General features: G+C 44.0%; 1 long non-coding RNA gene across 2 annotated transcripts in view; it reads left to right on the plus strand.

Moving 5' to 3' along the window:
* Positions 1-1376: 1376 nt before the first annotated feature.
* Positions 1377-25044, plus strand: part of LOC137535667 (uncharacterized) — a 95219-nt gene continuing 71551 nt past the window's right edge. The window contains exons 1-3 of one of the 2 annotated variants that reach the window (XR_011024431.1): positions 1383-1465; positions 4533-4618; positions 23584-23684. This is a non-coding gene — a long non-coding RNA (uncharacterized lncRNA). Of the gene's footprint in view, positions 1466-4532; positions 4619-23583; positions 23685-25044 lie in introns of both variants that reach the window. The other variant, XR_011024430.1, reaches the window with a different exon arrangement.

Here is a 25044-nt window from a genome sequence, read left to right on the forward strand (position 1 = left end):
CTGCATACAGAATTTTACATTACAAACCCCTGTTCATTACTCATATTTTCTGCCTAGAATACACTGTCGTACTATACCATGTGTTCTCTTTATTGTCACCATGATTAGGAAAGCCTATTCAGTGGGATTATTTTACCATATACAATTTTTAAAGTTAAAGGTATATCGTGGCTGCCATATTTATTTCGTTTTACCAATGCCAGTTGCCTGGCCGTCCTGCTGATCTTTCTGGTATCAACAGTGTCTGAATCATACACCTGAAAAAGTGTGTTGCTAAAGAAGTCAGGCATCTGATATGCATGCTTGTTCAGGGTCTATGGCTAAAAGTATTAGAGGCAGTGGAGGCAGCACAGCCAGGGAATTTACATTATTTAATGGGGAATAAATGTCAGCCTCAATCTTCCTCTATCTTCATGTGAGCTTAAAAGTTCCTCTATGATGTATTTTCTCTACCGTGTATTCCAAGCAATTCGAGATTTAGAAAAATGGCGTCATAATTTTGTATACAAAGTTCCTTGCACAGCCCAGTGAGGTTTTGCCAAGTGAAATTTTATCACATAGAGAAATCTGGAGCTGCTGCAATAAGACCATCCAGTATTTGCAAACTAAGTGCAGCTAAAATAAGTCTTCCAAGTACAGGAGTGCTGTGGTTCACATTATAGTACTCAGTGTGTGCATTGGCTGACTCAGACTGCCTGGCAGACATCCATGCACAGTAATTGGGTCTTTTAAATGGATGACTAGTTTCAGAATTGGTGCAATTAGCAACTCAATGAGATGTACATGTTTTCTGTTTTGCATGCACATTTATTGCAGATTGTATGTAGTTTTGAAGTGGGTCAGTCAAAGGCACTCCCTACCAATTTGGATTGACAAAAGTCCAAGCTGTGTACAATCTGCATTAAGCTTGTATGCCAGCCAATAAAAATTATCTGTCATTGTCCATATCTAGGAAAGAAGCAGGGTGAGAGAGCGGCTTCTTTTGACAGACACGGTACTGACAGGTACAGCGCACAGAAATGTATATAGAATAAAAGTATTAGTTTGTTTACACTTAAGACAGTGACCTCATGATGAGTTATTTCATGGACATAACTAGCGAAAGAACCATGAGAGATGCTGTGTAAGTCAAATGTACAGTGCCTTGAAGAATCTAACATATCTTTAGGAGGGTATGCAGCACAGGCTGAGTGTGTTTAGCTGAACCGCACTAATCTAGAACATAATTTCTTCTGTGCAGATGAAGCCCTGAATTACAGTGTAGATGAACAACCCTATGTTCATATTTGGCCTGAGAATGTGTTGTATTATAGACAGACACACATCCACAAACTGTATCTTGCCAACTGTCAAATAATTTAACAGATTTTGCCATTAACCACAGCAGACACAACTTGACTAGTGATCAAAATACCATTTATCAGATGTGGCATATGTTGTAAAAGCAGTATTTTGCCATTCAAAGGTGGGTTTGTTACTTTTTTACGGCGCTAGTCTACTTTAGGGGATCCACCGCAAATCCCCATAGACACTTTCAGCTGGGCTGCAAAACGGAACAAATGGCTTCCGTTTGCTTGATGAAACCCCCACAAGCCTTATATCCCCGGGTAGCTACGCATGTCCTCTAACGAATTTTGCGGGTTTCGGTAAAAAAAAAAGTTTGAACTGACTGTGTAGGAGCCTCGGAACGACCGCAATTTCGGGTCCGTCGGCCATCTTGGTTTTGCTCTGCAGGTCGTTTCTTCCTCCTCATTGGAGGGATTGTTAGGTGGGGGCGTGCCAGCTAACAAACCCTCCAATGAGGAGGAAGAAAGAGACCTGCACAGCAGAATTAAGATGGCCGACGGAACCGAGATTTAGGCCGTTCGGTGGCTCCTACACGGCCAATTTAAACTTTCTGTTACCGAAAACCTCCCAATTCGTTACAGGGCATGCTTACCTATCCATGGGTATATGGCTTGTGGGGGTTTCAACAAGCAAACGGAAGCCATTTGTTCCGTTTTGCAGCCCAGCTGAAAGTGTCTATGGGGATTTGCGGTGGGTCCCCTAAAGTAGACTAGCGCCCTTTTTTACTAGTTAATCCCTCAGCATTTCATTTGTTCATTCATCACACCTGCAGGTAACGGCCAGAGTTCTTGACTTTGCTAAAGATTGTTCTATGGGCTTGCCTCTGAGTTGTCCTGCTCAATAACCATATCATTCTATCATCACATTTACTTTTAACACAAAAAAGTTCTTTAATGTAACCTGCGTCTGTATTTGAATCTGATATTGGAAATCTATAGAAAATAGGCAGTTTTTCTGCTTCCAGGTGAGTTAATAAACCACATTTTCTAGCAGTAGACATACTGCTTCATCTCCAGATACTATGCCTCACGAAACCTCACTTCTTCCTTCCTCTTGTCATCCAGCTTTGTCACATGTGACTGTCATAGCTGGGACTTCTCAGGAGTGTCACCTCTCCTTCAGAACCATTTCCCATAGCCTGTCCATCATGCAACAAGCCTGGAAATTTTCAAATGAACCCTCAAGACACAACCTCTTTAGACAAGCCTATACTTGTAAGCTTGCAAGGGCAGGGACTTCCCCTTAGTGTTTTATGGTTCTGTGTATTTTACACATGTAATATACATGCACCAGTCTTGATGAGGTTTTCTAACTACACATTAATTGTATGTACTGTATTTGTAACTGAGGAGTTGGATGTCCTGATTGTGCAGGGTGTTAAACTGCTCATGTATCTATGCTCCTTATTATTGTATATTTTGTACTATGTATAGCAGTAGGGAAGATGTTAATGCTATATAAATAAAACATAATAATAAAACCCCCCACCTTTACATATTGAGAAAGACTGCTAACAGAGTATTTCGAAGTTTAGAGAAAATTCCCATTAGCAGCTAGGATTAAAAGCATGATTAATCTTTTTATATTTTGAATCAATGAAACTTCTAGACACCCACACACATATATATATATATCCCTATTCCTTTTTTTTTACATCATGATACAAAAGGAGTCTAGCCCACTGCAGTATCCTAGCAATTTGCACTGTCTGTTGGACACACTTCCCATAATCCCAAGTGGTAAGAGCTAAGTAATAGTACCCTGACAAGACAGCCATTAATCCCAAAATGTCAATTTATTCTTTGATGGACAATAGATTTTGTAAAATTAAGAGTAACGGAAAACCACTGTCATTCCAAAACAAGAAATACAGTCATACTGTATTTCATTCACCAACTTTCTCTCCTAAGTTTTCTCCATTTCAATAAAATGGCTTTTAAAGCAAACCCGCGAGATCCCCAGGAGAAAAGTTATATACTTATCCCAGCAGACCACCGTTCGATGCAAAGGCCCTCTGTAAGATTGAGTCTGCACTCCCGTACTCCCATACATGAACCAGTATGGCCGCACAGTGCAGCATGCCTTGTACCTGTTCAGTAGCACGGACTCACTTGGGCTTGGCTTTAAAAGCTGAATCCAAGTGGCTCCATGCTATGGTGAATGCACAAGGTGTTCCTGTGCCTGCCCAGTATTGCCAGGCTTACTCACAGATGGAAGTCCGACCATGCGCACCACTCAACAAAGTCCTCATCAAGCGGTTACCAGGGGTCCCAGCACTGGATTGGTGGAGGCAAGGGGGACAGGGGAAGCCTCAGGATTATCCAGAGTCTTCCCTCTACTGAGGTAAACACACATTTGAGGCATTTTTTTCCCCTTCAAGTACACTTTAAGCCATCAGCAAGCAAAAAAATACACCTACTTTTTGTTACTTTTTCAACTGCAGATTACTTAAGTTATTTTAAACAGAAGATGAAAAAATTGAATAAGTCCCATTATCTTCATTTACTTTTTTTTAAAATGATACATCACTAATTATATATTTTTTTAAGTTCTAATTTTGCTTTATTTAAAAAAAAATGTACAAGTACCATACAAATAAAAAAAAAGTCTCCACAGTCCTCATTTGAAGACCTTGCCTGTGCATTTCTATTATTCTTAGCATTATGCAGGCAGTGAAAACAAGATATTGAGAAAATGATAACTTTAATGCTAAAAGGTATATAAAAAAAGTTTTATAATACAAAGCTTTCAGGGATCTAGTCCTCTTCTTTGGATATTTTTTCAGATATAAGTGCCATTTGTTTCAATTTTGCTTCTACTGTTTTGTAGTAAGTGTTATAGACTATTCAAGGTTCTAGAGCTAGACTACTGTGAAAATGTGCTGCCAATGAATTAAAAAATAACATGGAAATAGGCATTTATGTAGATATTGCATTATTTATATAATGAGTTACAGTAATTTAATTTAGCATGTCTTTGCTTTTAAAAGTAGTACTTAAAATATAATAATGTTTTCAATGATTTACTTTTTTTGCTCCCATTCAACGACTTTGGCCTTGTAGGCACAAAAGACTGCCTTTCTCATCATTCAGTATTTCTACTACTGCTGCCTATTGTGATATATTAATGAACTAGCTGATTTGTATTCAACACGATTGCTTTGCATCATTTTCCGCTTCCGACAGCCTGTAGGATGAATTAATGCCATAAAACAGAAATAATCAGAGCAATGAACAAGATATAGTGAAATTCCCTTTGTGCTATCTGAAAGGTAAATGCAGAAAATCAATTATTAATTTTATGTTCAAATTACCTGTTTAGCAACTTTCACAACTACTAAAAAATAGAATAAAAAATATCAGGGGAGGACTGGGATCATTTGTCTTGGGGAGGGGGGGGGGGGAGGTGTAAACAAAACCAAATGGCTCCACAGCTGGTATACATGCAAAACGGGCATTAGGGGAAATTAAAGAACCATAGATAACCCCTGGTAGAATACATTTATCGGTAGTGCTAATTCTGAACTTTTACTATCACTAAACCTAACCCTATTCATTCACACATGACCCCCTTCTGATGGCTAACACTAAAAAACCCACCCTGCCATTGCCTAACCCTCACTAACTCCCCTGCTGATGGCTAACCTTAACCAACCCCCCCCCCCCCACCCCCTTGACAATACTTAACCCTAACTGACGACCGAGCAAGGCCTAAATGACCCCCTCAACTATGCCAAACTTTACCTCCCCCCCCCCTTCACTACAAATCTACCTATATATGCGTTGCCTCAGCAGCAAAAAAAAAACTTTCAATATTGGGCACCGGGGAGGTTTGGGTAGGGATGAGCATTCTAATTCCTCTGCATTACGATTTTCCCATTGGAACTCGGCATTCCAACTTGGAATATGAAAATGGAGTGGAATTCTAAGGAATGTTGATAGATTCCAACATCTGCATTAAAGTCAATATCATCAATTTCCGCAGTAAATTGCAAAGCCACTATAAATGCAATCTTCACCACATTTGACAGATACCTTAGGGAGATGTGGAAACACAAAGTTCCAAAAAGGCCTAGTTTTTGAGAATATCAGTTTTGAATACTTCAAAGAAACAATGCTTTTTAAAGTCAGTAAAGTCAGTTGTATGTAGTCCAGCGTTAGTTATGGAGAGAATCCGAAGTTGTTGTTATGTCTTTGAAATTCTCTCCATGAATTGAAGTGGGCCAGCCAAAGGTACTACCTACCCAACTTTTGTTGTAATGTGTACTATAAAGTCGGTAAAAATTACACTCCCAGAACTCAGAGGAATTCTGCCATTTATTTTAGTCAACACCACCAAATTCCATGGTTAATTGGCAAGAGTATAGTAGAATTAGCGATGTCACGACAAATCCTAAAGGAACCCACGAATCCCTCAAATATTGGGAAATATTTGGGATTCGTGGATTAAATCCCAGCGCCATTTACAGCTTGCCGAATCCCGGCGCTGCGTCCCCGTGCATCAGTCGCTCCCTCCACTCGCCCTCGTCTTCTCTGCCCCCCCTCCGCCTCCTCCGTTCTCCCCCTGCATTATCAGCTCACCTATCCAGAGCGGAGCGGCAGACCTCACGCCAACTTCCTTGTTCCCTCTAGTGACCGGCTTTTACTATTGCGTCATCAGTAAAAGCCGGTCCGGCCACTAGGGGGAACAGGAAAGTAAGGAAGTGGTCTGCTGCTCTAAGCTCCACGGGGAAGGTGAGCGGGAACTTATTTATGCAGCGGGGTGAGCAGAGGAGGCCGCGGGGTACGGAGGAGCACGGGCTTCCTATACTGAAGGACCCTATACTCTGCTACCTATACTGAAGTCCCCTATGCCCTGTTACCTATATGGGCCCTGATTTACTAACCAGCACTAAGCTGGTTAGTGTGCCCTAATACTTAGTGGGCGCAAACCACGGAGTTAGGTGGTTTGCGCCCATACATTGCGCACTTCCCAGTGTAGTGCACGCTGCCATTAATAGTGCGTAGTGCGACGATAACATCGCACATGCTGCCCTGTAAACCACGCACCCGGTGCTATGAAAATGGCGCATCGAGTGCCCCCAAAACCCGCTTTCATCGCACTGGGTGCAATGTTTACTGGGCAGCAGGTGCCATGTTATCGTCGCACCGCGCACTATTGATGGCTGTGCGCGCACTATGCTGGGCTGTACGCGATGTAGCTTTACGTGGCTATTACTGCCCGGAAAGCTACTTTTCAGGCACGGAGTGGCTTTTCACTCCGGCGCTATCACTTAGCGTCAGTTAGTAAATCAAGCCCACTGAGGTGAGGCTCCTATGCACTGCTACCTATACTGAAGGCCCATATACCCTGCTACCTATACTGAAGGCCCATATACCCTGCTACATATACCAAAGGTCCATATGCCCCGTTACCTATACTGAAGGCCCCTATACTCTGCTACCTATACTGAGGCTCCTATAATCTACTACCTATACTGAAGGCACATATACCCTGCTACCTTTACTGAAGGCCCATATACCTTGCTACCTATACTGAAGGCATATATACCGTGCTACCAATACTAAAGGCACATATATATAAATATATATATATATATATATATATACACAACTATATCACGGATCAAACAATTCTTAGGTGCAGGATTCGTTAGATTTGTGATTCGAAAGGTTCAAGATATTTGAAAACCTTTTTAAATTCAGATTCAAAGAAATTGTGAATTTGTCCCATCCTTAGTAGAAATCTTTCAAAAAGACCTTGTCATTTTTGAGAAAATCAATTTTAAAAATACAAAGAAAAACAAAAGTTTGCTTTCTTAAAACAAAGAATTTGCGATAATTCAGGTTGGAGTGAGCTTGAGATGTCTCCCAGTGCATCACTGCTGAATATATGCAAATTAACCATTGTTACCCTTAGAAGCTATACACCTCCAGAACCGCTGGAATGCAATGATGTGCCAGCTTGTTAAATTGTACAGAGCCATAATAATCCAACATGCATACAGACTGTTTTGGATTGTTTGATCCTCATCAGTGCATGGCATGGATTCATTTGGCTCTATGGAGTAGGGCTTGTAACACCGAGAGGTACAGACTAACTAGCAAGCTCATGGTGACCAGGAACTCATTGGAGTGTGTTAGGGCTACAATGGTCCTAAAAGCCCCCTTACTAAAATGCTAAGAAAACAATGTTTGCTCTCTTAAAACAGAAAGAATTTGCGATAATTCAGGTTTGAGTGAGCTTGAGATGTCTCCCAGTGCATCACTGCTGAATATATGCAAAAATACAAAGAAAAATGTTTTTTAAACTCAAAAAAATGACAACTTAAAAACCATTTTTCTTTGTATTTTTAACCACTTCAGGATCACAGGTTTTCTTCCCTTAAAACCAAAACAACTTTTACATTTCAGCGCTCCTCCCATTCATTCACTGATAACTTTATTGCTACTCATCACATGTGAATGATCTATAGCTTGTTTTTTTCGCCACAAATTAGGCTTTTCAAGGGTGATATTTTATTTTAGTAATAATGTTATTCTCTATGCATTTTAAAAAGAAAAAAGAGAAAAAAATGAAAAGATACACTATTTCTATATTTCCAACCATAAAAAAAAAGCAAGGGAGGCTAGGATTAGATCAGGGTTGATCAGGGTAGATCAGGGTAGATCAGGGGTATATAGTCCTGGTATATTTATTTATAAGTCCTGGTTTATTTATAAAATCCACTAGGTGGCAGTCAGAATACAAGTAAAGAAGATCCAGTTACCTTGTAATCCTCTCAGGAGTGATTACAAGGTAACTGTATCTTCTCAAGTGCTGGCAACATTGTTTATAAACCTCACAAATGAATGAGCACTGCTATTGGCTTATAGCAGTGCTCATTCATGGTTACAGGCATCTGATTGGTGATGGGAGTAATTACTCCCATTCATCAATCCCACACAGAGATAAATGAAGCTGGTGCACGCGCATGTGCACGCACGGGGGCGCGCACCCGCGGGCAGGAGCGCGGGAGCGCGCGGGAGCGGGGGCGCGCGGGAGCGCGCGCGTGCACGCGCACGATCGTGTCCGCACAGCACAATAGCGGCAGGGGCGTTTATAAACGCCCCTGATCCGCTCATTAAGTCAATAGGGGCGTAGTTAAGCGTCTGGGAAATCCGAAAGTGGTTAAAATCGATTTTTTCAAAAACGACAAGGTCTTTTTGAAAAATTATTTTTGACTTGTACCCACCAGGATTTGGGTTTTTTGAGAACTGGGCAGACTTTTCAGTTGGCTACAGGCTCTACTGTAGGGATGGCTTGCACCTAAATGGAGAGGGTGCTGCTGTGCTGGGGGTATAGATGGTTAGACTAGTTTTTAAACTAGGCCCTGGGGAGGGGGTGGGAGAAGAGACTAAAGGGGAATTAAACAGAGTAGCTAGACAATGGGACCCTGGGAATATAGAGGCGGGGGAGGGGGGTAAACGGGGAGCTCAAAGAGTAAGGAGGGAACTAGTGTGGTGGTAATATAAAATGCATGCTAATCAATGTTAGAACCCTTTCAGATAAGATTGATTAAGAGATAAAGCCAATAATACTGTAGGCGTAACAGAAACATAGATGGATGTTTGTCATGAATGGATGGCAAATTTGGAAGATTACAGAATTTTAGAAAAGAGATCAAATAGAAAAGGAGGGCAGTCTGTATGTTTTTAAAACTTCCTTACCTCCAGTTTTGATGGAAAACATGGCTGTTAACTGTGACACCATGGAGGCCCAGTGCACACCAAAAACCTCTAGCAGATCTGCAAAACGCTAGAGGTTTTTGAAGCAGATTTAAGAGCGATTCTAGGCATGTTTAGAGACGTTTTCTAAACATGCCTAGCGTTTTTTAGAGCAGTTTGAGCTTTTCCTATACTTTACATTGAGGCAGAAACGCATCTGCAAACCGCAAAAGTGCTGCAGGACCCACGTTTGCGATTTGCTAAAAACCTCAAACCGCTGGTGTGCACCATCCCATTGAAATATATTAGCCAAGCATTTTCACAGGCAGAAGCGGTTTGTGGAACGCATCAAAAACCGGTCGGTGTGCACCAGGACGGAATCTGTATGGGTAAATGTTCACACCACAAATAAGAGTTGCCCATTGCTTACTGGGGTCTGTTACAAACCTTCACACATAAATGACATGGAGGAAGTGAGGTCCTAATTATGGGTGATTTTAATTATCCAGACATTAATTGGAAAAATGAAGCCACTCACTCCAGTAAAAGTGACAGATTCATATCAACACTGCAAGACAATTACTTAACTCAGATGGTAATAACCAAACCAACCAGGGGAGATGCACTGCTCAATTTGGTAATTTTAAGTAGACCAGATGATATCTAATGTGCACTTTCGAGAACGTTTGGGAATGGGAAATAGTGACCATAAAATAGTTACTTTGACCTAGTACTCAACAGGGTTGTGAACAAGGGGACAGCTAAAAGTAAACTATGATTTTTAAAAAGGCTAACTTTAAGAAGCTCAGGCACTCATGAAGACTGGTAGACTGGGATAGTAACTTACAGTAAAAGGACACAAAGTGGCAGATTCCTAATGACTATTGTAGAATCTACATACCTTACTGAAATAAAAAATCTAGATCTAAAAAAGGCCAGCATGGATAAACAATAATGTTTTGGACATGATTAAGTGTAAAAGGAATGCATTTAGTGCCCTAAAGAATGAGGGGACTGCATCTGCACTAAAACATAATGAATTTAACATAATTGCAAAAAGGAAAAAGTTAATCAGACTTGCAAAACTGGAAGCAAAACAAAAGTGGCTAGTAATATAAAGTCAAATCCTAAAAGGATTTACAAATATATAAACTCAAAAAGAAAGAAGGCAGAGGCCTTTTACAAGAGCAGTTGGCAAACTTGATTGTGGAAGACCAAGCTAAAGCAGAAATTTTAAAAGCTTTCTTTAATTCTGTCTTTACTAAGGTGATGCCTTTAGCTCATAACATGGCCCTGGGCTGTTTATCATTCAGCATTAATTCCCTAACACAGGAAGGTGTGCAGTCATGTTTAAATAAGATCAAGATAGACATGGCACCTGGCTCAGATGACATCCACCCCTGGGTATTTAAAAAGTTAAGCTGAGTTATCGATATGCCACTTTATCTTGTTTTCTGTGATTCTCTTTCAAGTGGGTGAGTTCCTTATGACTTGCTTACAGCTGATGTTTTTCCCTTATTCAAGATGGGGAAAAAAATCAGAACCAGGAAATTATAGTAAAGTGTAAAGTGTGTGTAAATTATTTGAAAGTATCCTAAGGGATGCTATACAATTCAATTCAATTGTTCAGTTCAATTGTATAGCATAGAATAATCACAAAATGGGGTGGGGTACCACAGGGGTATATTTAGTATACAGTACATACAAAATAATAATAAAAGGAGTCAGTGCTTGGTCCAATTCTTTTCAATTTATTTATGATTTAGTAGACGGAATACAATGTAATGTAGCCATTGTTGCAGATGATACAAAATTATACAGAATAATCAACACCAAGATGGATAGTGACATATTCCAACATGGCCATATGGGCAGGCACGTGGCAGATGAAATTTAATGTTGATAAATGTAAAATCATGCACCTTGGACATACCAAGTGGGTAGAGACAAATACAAATTTCACTGGGACTATGTAAACCTCAGCCATTCTTACACAATTAATGGTAGGTTAGCGTTCTCTAACTTTGCACAGTTGGTCAATGGGTGACTGGGATTAACATCTTTACGACCGCGTGATGCCAATTGGCGTATATTCAGCGGCTCCCCCAGGACCACGTAACGCCATTTAATGTCAAGTCCTGGGGGCATGTTTTGCTGGGGATCGTGCGCATGCCGATTCGCACACATCTCCGCTTGAACGACGGAGCTCTACTCTGTCATCAGTCTCCTAGCGGTGATCACCGCTAGGAGACTGTTAGACTGCGAAACCGCCATTATTTACACTGTACAGCAGAGCGATCTATGGCAGTGCTGTACTGGGGACAGCCGTGTCACACGGCTGCCCTCCTGGGATGCTCAGAGAGTGATCGGTTCTCATAGGCTGATGTCTATGAGAGCTGATCCCTGTGATTGGCTGGCGGGGAGGAGGGGGGTATCGTGGGGAAAAAGAAGAAAAAAAACTCACTATTTTTATTATAATGAAAAAGTGTAATTAAATTAATAAAGGTTGTAAAGCCTGTTGTCCTTAAGAAGTTAATATTAAGTAAAGTGGGTGGAACCTACAAAAGCCAATCAAAATTCACCTATCGATTTTCTAGGGTAATATTTAATTGCTGCCATTCTTGCACTGTTAATGGCACAAGCCGAAAAACTGGTACAGTTGGTCATTGGGTGACTGGGGCTCAAATTCAGAAAAGGGGATGGAGCCACAGCCAATTAGATTTGTTTCATTTCACTGCAAATGATTGATGCCAAAGACTACAAAGCTCACAAACTTGGTCATTGAGAAATTGAGTAATTGTGTGTTAGGGTTAGAAAAGTGGGCACAGCCAACACCAGTCAAATACATACCCAGGCAACACCGGGCCATCAGCTTGTATAAAATAAATGGCATTCTGCTGGGAACATTACACTTGGAGAGCGGCTTGGGAATATTGGTTAATGGTTATTAAGTTAAGTAACTGTATACAATGCCAAGCAGTGGTAGCTTAAGCTAATCAAATTCTGGGATGCATAAAATGGGAAATACAATCTTGAGATGTTATAATACTACTACTTCTGTATAAACCACTTTTGAGTCCACATCTGGAGTATGGGACACAGTTTTTGGCACCATACTATAGAAAGGACATTGCCCTTCTAAAACGGATACAAAGACAGGCAACTAAATTAATCAGAGGGATGGAAGATCTCACTTACCAAGAAAGATTGGACAAATTGGGCTTATTTAGCTTGGGAAAAAAAGGCAACTGAGAGTTGACCTGATTAACATGTATAAGTACATCAGAGGGCAATACAAAAGATTGATAAATTAGCTTTTTGTCCCTAGAGTTGTACAATGGACAAGGGGATATGATCTGCATAGGGAGGAAAAAAAGTGTTTACCATCTATTTAGAAAAGGACCCTTCACAAGGAGAGTGGTTAAAAACTTAAAATACCTTATCTCAGGAAGTAGTCATGCGAAACTCTATATCTGCATGTAAAGAGGGCTTGCATGCTTTTCTTGCATTGAAGGGCTTCATCCATGGCTATAATTATTATATAATTACTACATGATTGGCTTATTCATTCAAAATGCTCTGATTGGCCTAAAATTACAAACTATCAGTATTTTGGATTTCAACGAATATCCAATTTCGCACTAAGATTTCAAATTCATATTTCCGATCAGACATGTGGAAATTTCAGCCGAATGAGCATCCCTACAACAGTAGCGAGAGGTATGTGGAAACTGCCATATTTATTTTCTTTTAAGCAATACCAGTTGCTTGGCTATCCTGCTGATCCACTACCTCTAATGCGTTTAGCCATAGACCCAAACAAGCATGCAGCAGATCAAGTGTTTCTGACATTATTATCAGATCTGACAAGATTAGCTGCATGCTTGTTTCTTGTATTATTCAGGGACTACTGCAGCCAAACAGATCAGCAGGACTGCCAGGCAACTAGTATTGCTTAAAAGGAAATAAATATGGCAGCCTCCATATTCTTCTCATATAAGTTGTCCTTTAACCATGAATATTTAACAAATGCATGAATACATTAAAGTATACATTCTACTTTGCAAATGTTGATTAAAGCTAAGGTGTGAAATACCAGTGATGCTTGGCTTGGCATGGATGAAGCATTGATAGATATGGATGAAATAATACAAAGTTCATAAGGCTGCAGGTGCAAAGAACTACTTGTTTCTGGTTCACAGAGAATCTACTTCCTACTCTGTCCCATGACTTAAGTAACATGCAGCAAGGAACAAATGCTATGTTAAAAGTGTCCTTTGGGCGAGGAGGGGCAGAATTAAACTACTGTATATGGATCAACTTATTCTGGCTTTAGGCAGACAACACAAGCACAAGGCCGCTCATGCATGAAGTAAAAAAATCTATGCAGGAATGGCTTCATGCTCATTGGCAGGCGAGGACCACACCCATGCATGAGCAGCAGTGCCAGACATAGGCCCGTGCAGGCCGTGCAGCCGCACAGGTGCCCTATGTCCTCTAGGGGCCCATGCAGCTGCATCTATGTTAGAGCATGATTGCCCTCTAGGCTCTTCTGCATGTATTTCTCTCTGTAACACATGAGAATCAGAGATAATTATTTGTGGCCCAGTCATATACAAGTATAAAATGTGTGCTTCATTAATACAGTGCCCATAGAATGTGACTTAGGTCTGGAAGCCACTAGGAGTGCTTTTCTGAGCACGTTGTGATTTGGAAAGCTCTTGCTAATGTAACACTATGGGTGTGATCCCACTTGAGCGATGTGATTTTATAAAAAATCCCCCATAGCATTGCATTAGCAAGAGCTTTTTCAAATCACTATCACTAAGCCATTATAAGAGGCTTCTAGTGGGTTTGAGCCCTTAGGGTCATGTACTTTTATGGTATCAACATTATTTGGATCTAACTTTGATCTGTTATGACCATGCCCCCTCCTATGGGGCCCCCTACATTTATTCTGCACAGGGGCCCACTGCTGGCTTTGTCCGCTACTGATGAGCAGTGGTTGAGCCTGTACACAAATAGGTGCACAGCCACCAAAATACATTCAACAAGATCCTGTCAAATATGTTTAAAGGGATACTGTTAGTGTTGGGCGAACAGTGTTCGCCACTGTTCGGGTTCTGCAGAACATCACCCTGTTCGGGTGATGTTCGAGTTCGGCCGAACACCTGACGGTGCTCGGCCAAACCGTTCGGCCATATGGCCGAACTAAGAGCGCATGGCCGAACGTTCCCCGAACGTTCGGCTAGCGCTGTGATTGGCCGAACGGGTCACGTGGTTCGGACCCGAACGCGCTCTGATTGGCCGAACTGTCACGTGGTTCGGGTAAATAAATACCCGAACCACGTCATATCTCCGCCATTTGTCTGTGGGTTTAGCTTTGGGTAGGCAGGCAGGGTAGTTCGCGCTCCAGCCACGCTAGCCAGGGTCCCCCCCAGTCATTGTGTGTCACTGCTGGGAACAGTAGTACACCGCTCGTTCAGCCACACTATATAGCATTCTGTGTACTGTTCTGTGTCTGCTGGGAACAGTGGTACACCGCTCGTTCAGCCACACTATATAGCATTCTGTGTACTGTTCTGTGTCTGCTGGGAACAGTGGTACACCGCTCGTTCAGCCACACTATATAGCATTCTGTGTACTGTTCTGTGTCTGCTGGGAACAGTAGTACACCGCTCGTTCAGCCACACTATATAGCATTCTGTGTACTGTTCTGTGTCTGCTGGGAACAGTAGTACACCGCTCGTTCAGCCACACTATATAGCATTCTGTGTACTGTTCTGTGTCTGCTGGGAACAGTAGTACACCGCTCGTTCAGCCACACTATATAGCATTCTGTGTACTGTTCTGTGTCTGCTGGGAATAGTGGTACACCGCTCGTTCAGCCACACTATATAGCATTCTGTGTACTGTTCTGTGTCTGCTGGGAACAGTAGTACACCGCTCGTTCAGCCACACTATATAGCATTCTGTGTACTGTTCTGTGTCTGCTGGGAACAGTAGTACACCGCTCGTTCAGCCACACTATATAGCATTCTGTGTACTGTTCTGTGTCTGCTGGGAACAGTAGTACACCGCTCGTTCAGCCACACTATATAGCATTCTGTGTACTGTTCTGTGTCTGCTGGGAACAGTAGTACACCGCTCGTTCAGCCACACTATATAGCATTCTGTGTACTGTTCTGTGTCTGCTGGGAACAGTAGTACACCGCTCGTTCAGCCACACTATATAGCATTCTGTGTACTGTTCTGTGTCTGCTGGGAATAGTGGTACACCGCTCGTTCAGCCACACTATATAGCATTCTGTGTACTGTTCTGTGTCTGCTGGGAATAGTGGTACACCGCTCGTTCGCCACTGTATAGCATTGTGCTCTGTGTCGCTGCTGGGAATAGTGGTACACCGCTCACCCGTCACTGTATAGCATTGTGCTCTGTGTCGCTGCTGGGAATAGTGGTACACCGCTCACCCGTCACTGTATAGCATTGTGCTCTGTGTCGCTGCTGGGAATAGTGGTACTGTATAGCATTTCTGTACTGCCACTGTACTGCTGCCAGTCAGCGTGTACTGTAAGGATAAGTGAAATGAGGAAGAAATCCGGTGAAAGAGGGAGGGGCAAGGGAAGAGGTGTTTCCCCTGACGGTTCACGTACAGGCCACAGGGGAGCACCCAAGAAAACCCACTCAATACCGCCCATGTTGTCCAGGACAACAACCCTCACAAATCCAAAAGAACAGGACCAGATAATTACTTGGATGACCTCTCAAGCGTCCAGCAGTGGGTTAAGCAGCACCAGCACATCACGCACGAGGTCCGAGTCCTCAGCCAGTTACAAGGAGCCAGTGGGCACAAAGCTGACACAACCGGCAGCGACACCACGCACACAACTGCCAGATAACCAGTCCGATGAATTACCTCAGGACACAATGGGGTATTCGCAGGAGCTATTCCCAGCCCAACAAACTTCCACCTTTCAAAGGTCAATGGAGGAACAGCCAGAAATGTTGTGCCTGGATTCACAACCGTTAACTGTGGGAAATGCACCGCGCACTGAAATACAAGGCGAGTCCGAAGAGGACTCGGAAACCCAAATCCCAGAGCAATTTGGGCAGGAGGGGTTGCAATTGCAGGAGGTCGGCCGACAAGATCTGGAAGACGACGTTGGAGTGTGCTGCGCAGAGGTTGTTGTGGGGAGCTCTACTCCACGGCGGTGGCCCACAATGACATATGACGAGTTTGAGGAGATGGAAGAGGAGGGTATGGACAATGTGGACAGAGACCCAGATTTTGTTTGTGAACGAGAACATCGCCGTCGTAGCAGCAGCACAGATGAGTCTGTTGAAGAACACACTGCTGCACGAGTTCGCCTTGTGCCACAAGGTAGGCGGCGCGCAATTTCAGGCACCACAAGCGTGGAAGTTCAAGTGAGAGGCAAAAGAGGAGCAAACAGAAATCGCCAGCAAGGAGGCAGGTGCTCCAAAGTCTGGGCTTTCTTTGAAGACTGCACTGAGGATGTTACCATGGCGATTTGCAAGGTGTGCAAGACCCGCCTGAGCAGGGGGAAAAATATTAACAACCTCTCCACCACCAGCATGAGCCGTCACATGCTATCCAAACATCCCACTCTTTGGGCAAACGCGTCAGGACAGGGTACCAGAAACAACACTGCCTCCCTTGGGTTCACCAGACTCACCACCAGACCCGCCTCAGCAGCAGCAGTAGCCCAGCCATTGCGTGGTTCACAACATTCACAAACATCAGACGACGCTGACACTGTCACTTTCCGGAGTAGTGCTCTTGAGGTCTCCCAGTGTTCATCAAACACAACAACCAACAGCCCTTCCGTGTGCAGCGCTACGGTTCAGTTGTCTGTGTCGGAGATGTTTGAGCGCAAGAGGAAATTGCCAGCAAATGACCCCCGGGCCGTGGCAGTAACAGCCAGCATAGCCAAGCTTCTGGCCTGCGAAATGCTGCCATATCGATTGGTGGAGACAAACAGCTTCAAGGGCATGATGTCAGTGGCCATCCCACGTTACGTGGTTCCCAGCCGCTACCACTTTGCACGCTCTGCAGTGCCTGAGTTGCATGAGCACGTGGTCAGCAAAATAACCCGAAGCTTGAAGAATGCCGTTGCCTGCAAGGTTCACCTCACCACTGACACCTGGACGAGTGCGTTCGGCCAGGGTCGATACATCTCCCTTACCGCGCACTGGGTGAACCTTGTGGAGCCTGGCAGCGATTCCTCACCTGCTACGGCACGGGTGTTGCCCACGCCACAAACAGCTGCACCGCCGTCCCTCCCACTGGATAACAGCAGCACCTACCTCTCTGACTCCTTCTCCTCCAACGCATCTCAAAGCTGTACCTCATCCGGAAACGCTAACCCAGCAGCAGTAGGATCGTGGAAGCAGTGCAGCACAGCTGTTGGCATGCGTCAGCAAGCGTTGCTGAAGCTAATCTGCCTTGGGGATAAGCAGCACACAGGGGAGGAAATTTGGAGGGGAATAAAGGAACAGACGGATTTGTGGCTGGCACCGCTGGACCTGAAACCGGGCATGGTTGTGTGTGATAATGGGAGTAATCTCATTCGCGCTTTAAGGTTGGCTAAGCTGACACACATCCCTTGCCTGGCGCACGTGATGAACCTAGTAGTTCAGCGGTTCCTGAGGACATACCCAGGCGTGCCCGATCTGCTGTTGAAGGTGCGTCGAGTGTCCAAACATTGTAGAAATTCCAGTACTGCTTCGGGGGCACTCGCCAAGATGCAGGAGCGCTTCAATCTCCCCCACCATCGCTTGCTGTGTGATGTCCCTACGCGCTGGAATTCTACGCTGCACATGCTAGCCCGCTTTTGCGAGCAGAAGAGTGCAGTGGTCCAGTACATGACGGCGCAGTACCGAGGCGCATCCGGCCAGCTGCCAAGCTTCTGTGGATCCGATTGGGCCAACATGTTGGACCTCTGCCAAGTCCTCCAAAATTTTGAGCAATCCACGTTGCTTGTGAGCAGTGACAACTCTTCAGTCAGCATTACCATACCACTGCTGTGTTTACTGAAGAGGTCGATGTTAAAAATCAAGGAAACAGCTGTCATGATGCAACTGGGGGAATCTGAAGGAGAAAACGATCAGCGTGATGGTACCAACATCAGGCCATCCGCCTCAGGGAACGCTGGCCCCAGCAGCTATGACGAAGAAGAGGAGGAGGAACAGCTGGAGTTGGAGCAGGAATTTCATGCCACCACTGACGAGGGCCAGAGCGGTGCACGTTGGACTTCCACAATTCAACGCGAATGGTCAGCAGAAGCAGACCAGGAGGAAGGTGACGACTATGATGCATCACAACAACTATCACAACGCTCACAAGAGGATGATGAGGATTCTGGTAGGACTCTGGCACACATGGCTCAATTCATGCTAGACTGCATTGAACGTGACCCACGCATTGTGCGCATTCTGGACAACACCAATTACTGGGTTTATACCCTTCTGGATCCACGGTACAAACACAATGTTCCAAAACTGCTTGAAGAAAGAGTCAGACAGGTCAAAATGGAAGAATACCAGCAGGCCCTTGTGGAGACTTTAGAGAGGAGATTGACATCCTCCCCCTCCTCTAGCCAGTTGTACGCAGACAGACTGACTTCCGCAAACCCAGGACAACCAGGAGGGCAGCAAACAACGCAAGCCGCAGCTAGTACCCAAAAGGGAATGGTATCGGCAGTGTCCTTGGAGTGGGAAAATTTTCTGACACCCATGCAGCCGCAGCCCACTGAACAGCAAGCGTGCAGATCCACCTCCAACACCGATCGCCTGGAGAAGATGGTCAAGGACTACATGTCAGATGGCGTAGCTGTGTCGAACCATCCATCTGCACCCTTCAACTATTGGGTATCGAAGCTAGACACCTGGCACGAACTGGCAATGTACGCAATAGAGGTGCTGGCTTGCCCGGCAGCCAGCGTTATGTCGGAACGCTGTTTCAGTGCTGCCGGAGGCATCGTCACAGATCGGCGTATCCGCCTCTCTACAGAAAATGCAGACCGTCTGACTCAAATTAAAATGAATCAATCCTGGATTGGAAATGACTACGCAACACTCCAGGACCCCAACCAAGTAACATGACCAATGAACATCTGGGATGGTGTTGCGTTTCCGGGCCCTGTTTATTGAACCTCTCATCTGTATTACATTTATGACTGCATGGCGGCAAAAAGCATTGCTGCTATATCCGCACGCTTTTTGTCCACATGCAAGGCCTGGGTTGTTGTGTCTCACAAAGCGTGGCCTTCTCCTCCTGCGCCTGCTCCTGTTCCATCACGTCTGCTGCTGCTGGGTTAGCGTTGCCGCGTGGTCCCTGTTTATTGAACCACTTATCTTTATTACATTTATGACTGCATGGCGGTACAAAGCATGCTATCCGCACGCTTCTTGCCCTCATGCAAGGCCTGGGTTGTTGTGTCTCACAAAGCGTGGCCTTCTCCTCCTGCGCCTGCTCCTGTTCCATCACGTCTGCTGCTGCTGGGTTAGCGTTGCCGCGTGGTCCCTGTTTATTGAACCACTTATCTTTATTACATTTATGACTGCATGGCGGTACAAAGCATGCTATCCGCACGCTTCTTGCCCTCATGCAAGGCCTGGGTTGTTGTGTCTCACAAAGCGTGGCCTTCTCCTCCTGCGCCTCCTCCTGTTCCATCACGTCTGCTGCTGCTGGGTTAGCGTTGCCGCGTGGTCCCTGTTTATTGAACCACTTATCTTTATTACATTTATGACTGCATGGCGGTACAAAGCATGCTATCCGCACGCTTCTTGCCCTCATGCAAGGCCTGGGTTGTTGTGTCTCACAAAGCGTGGCCTTCTCCTCCTGCGCCTGCTCCTGTTCCATCACGTCTGCTGCTGCTGGGTTAGCGTTGCCGCGTGGTCCCTGTTTATTGAACCACTTATCTTTATTACATTTATGACTGCATGGCGGTACAAAGCATGCTATCCGCACGCTTCTTGCCCTCATGCAAGGCCGGGGTTGTTGTGTCTCACAAAGCGTGGCCTTCTCCTCCTGCGCCTCCTCCTGTTCCATCACGTCTGCTGCTGCTGGGTTAGCGTTGCCGCGTGGTCCCTGTTTATTGAACCACTTATCTTTATTACATTTATGACTGCATGGCGGTACAAAGCATGCTATCCGCACGCTTCTTGCCCTCATGCAAGGCCTGGGTTGTTGTGTCTCACAAAGCGTGGCCTTCTCCTCCTGCGCCTGCTCCTGTTCCATCACGTCTGCTGCTGCTGGGTTAGCGTTGCCGCGTGGTCCCTGTTTATTGAACCACTTATCTTTATTACATTTATGACTGCATGGCGGTACAAAGCCTGCTATCCGCACGCTTCTTGCCCTCATGCAAGGCCGGGGTTGTTGTGTCTCACAAAGCGTGGCCTTCTTCTCCTCCTGCGCCACCCTCCTCCTGTTCCATCACGTGTGCTGCTGCTGGGTTAGCGTTACCGGTCCCTTTTCCTGGAACCTCTTATATGTATTACATTTATGACTGCATGCCGACAAAAAACATGTTACCTGTGCAAAGAAAACAGACATTTCCCGCATTTAAAAGACAGTTTTCCCTTTGAAACTTTAAAATCGATTTTCTCAAAAACTATAAGCTCTTTTTGCTAATTTTTTTTTCCTCTTGTACCCACTCCCAAGGTGCACATACCCTGTAAATTTGGGGTATGTAGCATGCAAGGAGGCTTTACAAACCACAAAAGTTCGGGTCCCCATTGACTTCCATTATGTTCGGAGTTCGGGTCGAACACCCGAACATCGCGGCCATGTTCGGCCTGTTCGGCCCGAACCCGAACATCTAGATGTTCGCCCAACACTAGATACTGTGCTGGAACAGTACACCAAAAAACAACAGGGATGCCTCTGGACTATCCAGAGGTTTCCATCTAATGAGGTTAATACCCATTTTGCTTTTTGCCAGAATTGCATGCCATTTTTTTCAGGAGTGAACTACTGAAAAACATATGCAATTCTGCAAAGTGTGCTCGCAGCTGAAATGTATAAGGCTCCATTGCATCACAATGCAATGATATTCCGATGGGGCATTTCTAATGGAGTGTGGTGCTGCAGGTTCCAAAACTGTGATGCATGGCATACCATGCGTTAACTGAGACAGGTGTACAGTAGCAGTGAGGCATACTTTCATTGTACTGTATGCCTCACTGTATGGCCAGTGCGTCTTTTCAGCTATGCTGTGTTGAAATGTTATCACAATGTAACTGACTCATGTGAAAAAGCTCTCAGAGGCAAAGAATCGAAAGGACAGCTGCAAGAGGTATTGGTTAACCTCTTAACTTAATCTGGATGTACTGGTACATCCATATTGAGCCTCACTTACTTAAACAGAATGTTCCGGTACCTTCCTTCAGTTAGTGGTGGGTGTGTGCCCAAGCTCACCACTCATTCACAATGGGATTTGCATGTGGGGGATTGGTGAAGGGGAACATGTGTTCCCCAAGCCAATTGAAGTGCATGGGAATGAATGAACATGACTCCAATCAGGAGCCATGTTCATTCATAAAAATGAAAGCAAAAAATAGTGTAAAATGGCAGCCCAGCATAGTGTATAGTGCATCTCGTATAGTGCCAAAAATAAAAATAAAATCCATAAAAAAAGGATTCAATGAAGAACATTAGTAACATGGAACGGAGTGTCTTATTTGTACGTTCAGTTTGTGGGCTGCATTAAGACTGCATTCTAAACAGCAGCCATGACAGTCCGTTGTAAAATCTGCTTCACATAGGTGTAAAATAAGCAGAAGAAATGATGCTTTGAACTATTCAGCAGTAAAACCATATCAGACCTGATTTTCAGTCAGATAAAAGGTTTTTTTTAGCTGCTATTTACCTTTTCAGGACATGTAGTTTTCCACAACCTGTTCAACAAGCTTATATGCATAGATAATAACTAGCTTTTTTTACATTTAGAGTACAGTAAAACAGAAATAAATTTCAGGCAAGAAGTATGATATGTAATTAGGTTTATCTCATCCCGTCACAAGTCAATTTTCAATTTGCTTAAAGGGAAGGTCCAAGCAAAAAAAAAAAATGAGTTTCACTTACTTGGGACTTCTACCAGCCCCATGTAGCCATCCTGTGCCCTCGTAGCCACTCACTGCTGCTCCAGTCCCCCGCTGGCAGCTTTCTGACCTCGGAGGTCAGGGCCACATTGCATACATTTTTACGCATTCCAGCTAGTGCAGGAAGAAAAATGTACGCGTTGCACCACTAACGCGTAAAAATGTATGTGTTAATGTTCCTGCACTAGCGGGAATGTGTAAAAATGTACGCAATTCGGCCCTGACCTCCGAGGTCAGAAAGCTGCCAGCGGGGGACTGGAGCAGCAGTGAGTGACTACGAGGGCACAGGATGGCTGCATGGGGCTGGTAGAAGCCCCAGGTAAGTAAAACTCATTTTTTTTTTTTGTGCTTGGACCTTCCCTTTAATAAGTCATAACACTTTCATGTTTACTTGTTCATTTTGGTTAATTTTGGGAAAAAAAAAAATCACAATTCGACCCAATCTGGTTTAAAGAGACTCTGAAGCGAGTCTAAATTATTTTGGGGGGTATAAACCCCTAGTTTTGCCGTGGGATAGCTGCATTTTAGCAGGGGTTATAGTTCTTAACATGACTGCATGTTAAAAAAGTGAATTTAGACTCGCTTCAAAGTCTCTTTAATAAAGCTGTGTAAAAAACTATAGAGTGCGCAATTCGACTGACTATGCAAATTTTTTTAGAACCTTGCCAGTTTCTAGAATTGTAGTGTCTGGAAAAATGGTACACCTCTGCAGCTGGCCTGAATATTGGCAAAATGTTCTGTAGACAGAGCGCTTCTATCAAATGAGAATGTCGTCTTTATTGCCTGCCCTGCTTATTTGTGCCATTTGTTCTAATGCCCTTGTCATCTTCCAACAATATCTTGCAAATACACCCCTGACAGAAAAAGATACCCAAGCAGATTTAAATCAATATTTGTTTAAAGAAGGGCACTTGTACATTTCACAGCTACAAATTAACCTTTCTTCCACATCACCCAGATGGATCAGGCCTCTCGCCTCTTTGCTCTCCCAGGAGTGTGCTTACTGTATTGAAAAAAAGAAAGGGGAAAAACAGAAGGACTGAATCTAAAAGACATATTTCTTTTGTATTTCCTGCAGGTAACCCATAAATTGCTTAGTAATTAGCATCTTAACCTTTTATACACAGGTCTGCAGGCTCCTGTCACTACCTGGGATAACAAAAAACTGTGAAAGCTTGAATGAATAAGGCTGGAGAATTAAGCAGGTGTAAAAGGATCTGTTTTCTTTCAAGGAATACTGTTAAGTGTTCCGGTAATGAGAAATATGACAAAGGCTCAAGGTTAAGATTTTTTTTCTCCTAGCTAATTGAAGACATTACCTAGATATTTGAAAGCCTTTTTTCCCAGGTGGGAATTCAACCAAGAAGTTGAGCCAATTTGATTCAACTTTGCTTTTTTCTCTTTTAGAGGGAAGCTATATAATGTGTGTTTTAGATGAGTATTACAGCAGCACCATCCTCTTCTGTTACTTTTGAAAGATTTCAGAGTGAGTTGAAGGGATAGTTAAGGTAAGAACTCTTGTGGTACATACATAGATCCTCAATGCTAATGGAAAACATGTTTTCATTGTAAAATCTTATACCGTGGCTAGCATCCCCAGCTGGCCAGCTAATACACGCAGGAAGAGGAAATACATGGCTTATTTGTAAAACACAGGATCAGGTGTACAAGAAGTTGGAAGTTAACATTTTGTAGTTTGGACATAAAAGCAAGATCAATACATATCAACAGAAAAGCTGTAAGGCTACATACACATGCCGATATCAAGAATCTAGCCTGTGTACGGGGACCCTAATGTGTCAGTGAGAGAACTGAACAGCCGGATTATGTTGTCTGAGCGCAGGTTGAGATTCTCATTACCTCTACCGCTCCATTGTGCGCTGCATCATCATCCCTCTACCACCATCCCTAACAACAGAACATGTTGCTAGCCTACAGTCTACCGATGCATCTGTACAGCACTCAGCCCTGAACCGTCTCCTGAGGGATCAAGTCCTGGCTCCTATGGGGAACAGATATAATAATATCCTCATCAGTACACTATATCTTGTTGCACATCTCCTATGAATTACACAAAACGCATGGTGCCTTCTAAACTGTAAACATTTCTCCCCAAAGGACCCCTGCAGAAGACGTCTCTTGAAGACCCTCTATTGAGAGCCCATTTTTTACCTAGGACCTAGATATGGCACCACAGTGATATTTTCTAGGTCAGGTATTTGTAAATGAGCTGTGCCTGCTCGTACTAACACTGTGCATGCTGAAATTCATTTGCACAGCAAATTTTCTCACAGACAGCAAAAAAAGTTCTAGAATATTGGAATATATTTGCTTTCAAAAACCTGGAGTAACCAGTACCGTACAGTAACCCAGCACCATGCATAACAGTGCAAGATGGCATGTCATGCATCTAACTGCACTTGCAACATGCACCAGAGCTCTGAAATATTTGCTTGCCTTGCCAGGGTTTTCCACTGAAGTGTACCAAAGAGGTATGGTGCACGGGATGACTGGGGTCAGCATAGATACTGATTAGAGATGTCGCGAACAGTTCGCCAGCGAACGGTTCCAGGTGAACTTTGGGGGTTCGCGTTCGCCTACATCAGGCGAACTTTTGCGGAAGTTCGATTCCCCCCATAATGCTCTATTGAGCAAAACTTTGACCCTCCATATCACTGTCAGCAGACATGTTATTGCCAAACACACTGCTGGAGGACCCGCCCACCCTCCCTCCTCCAAGCTAGGTCCTTATACCATTTGACTCAGTTGTCTGCCTACACTAATTAGTTATGGGACAGCTGCTACACACTCTGCTAGGGAGATTTTAATTAGCCTCTTGAGGGCTCCCACCTCCCTCCTCCCTCCTCC

Source organism: Hyperolius riggenbachi, chromosome 10 (assembly GCF_040937935.1).
Source record: "Hyperolius riggenbachi isolate aHypRig1 chromosome 10, aHypRig1.pri, whole genome shotgun sequence".
In the NCBI taxonomy this organism is placed as follows: Eukaryota; Metazoa; Chordata; class Amphibia; order Anura; family Hyperoliidae; genus Hyperolius; species Hyperolius riggenbachi.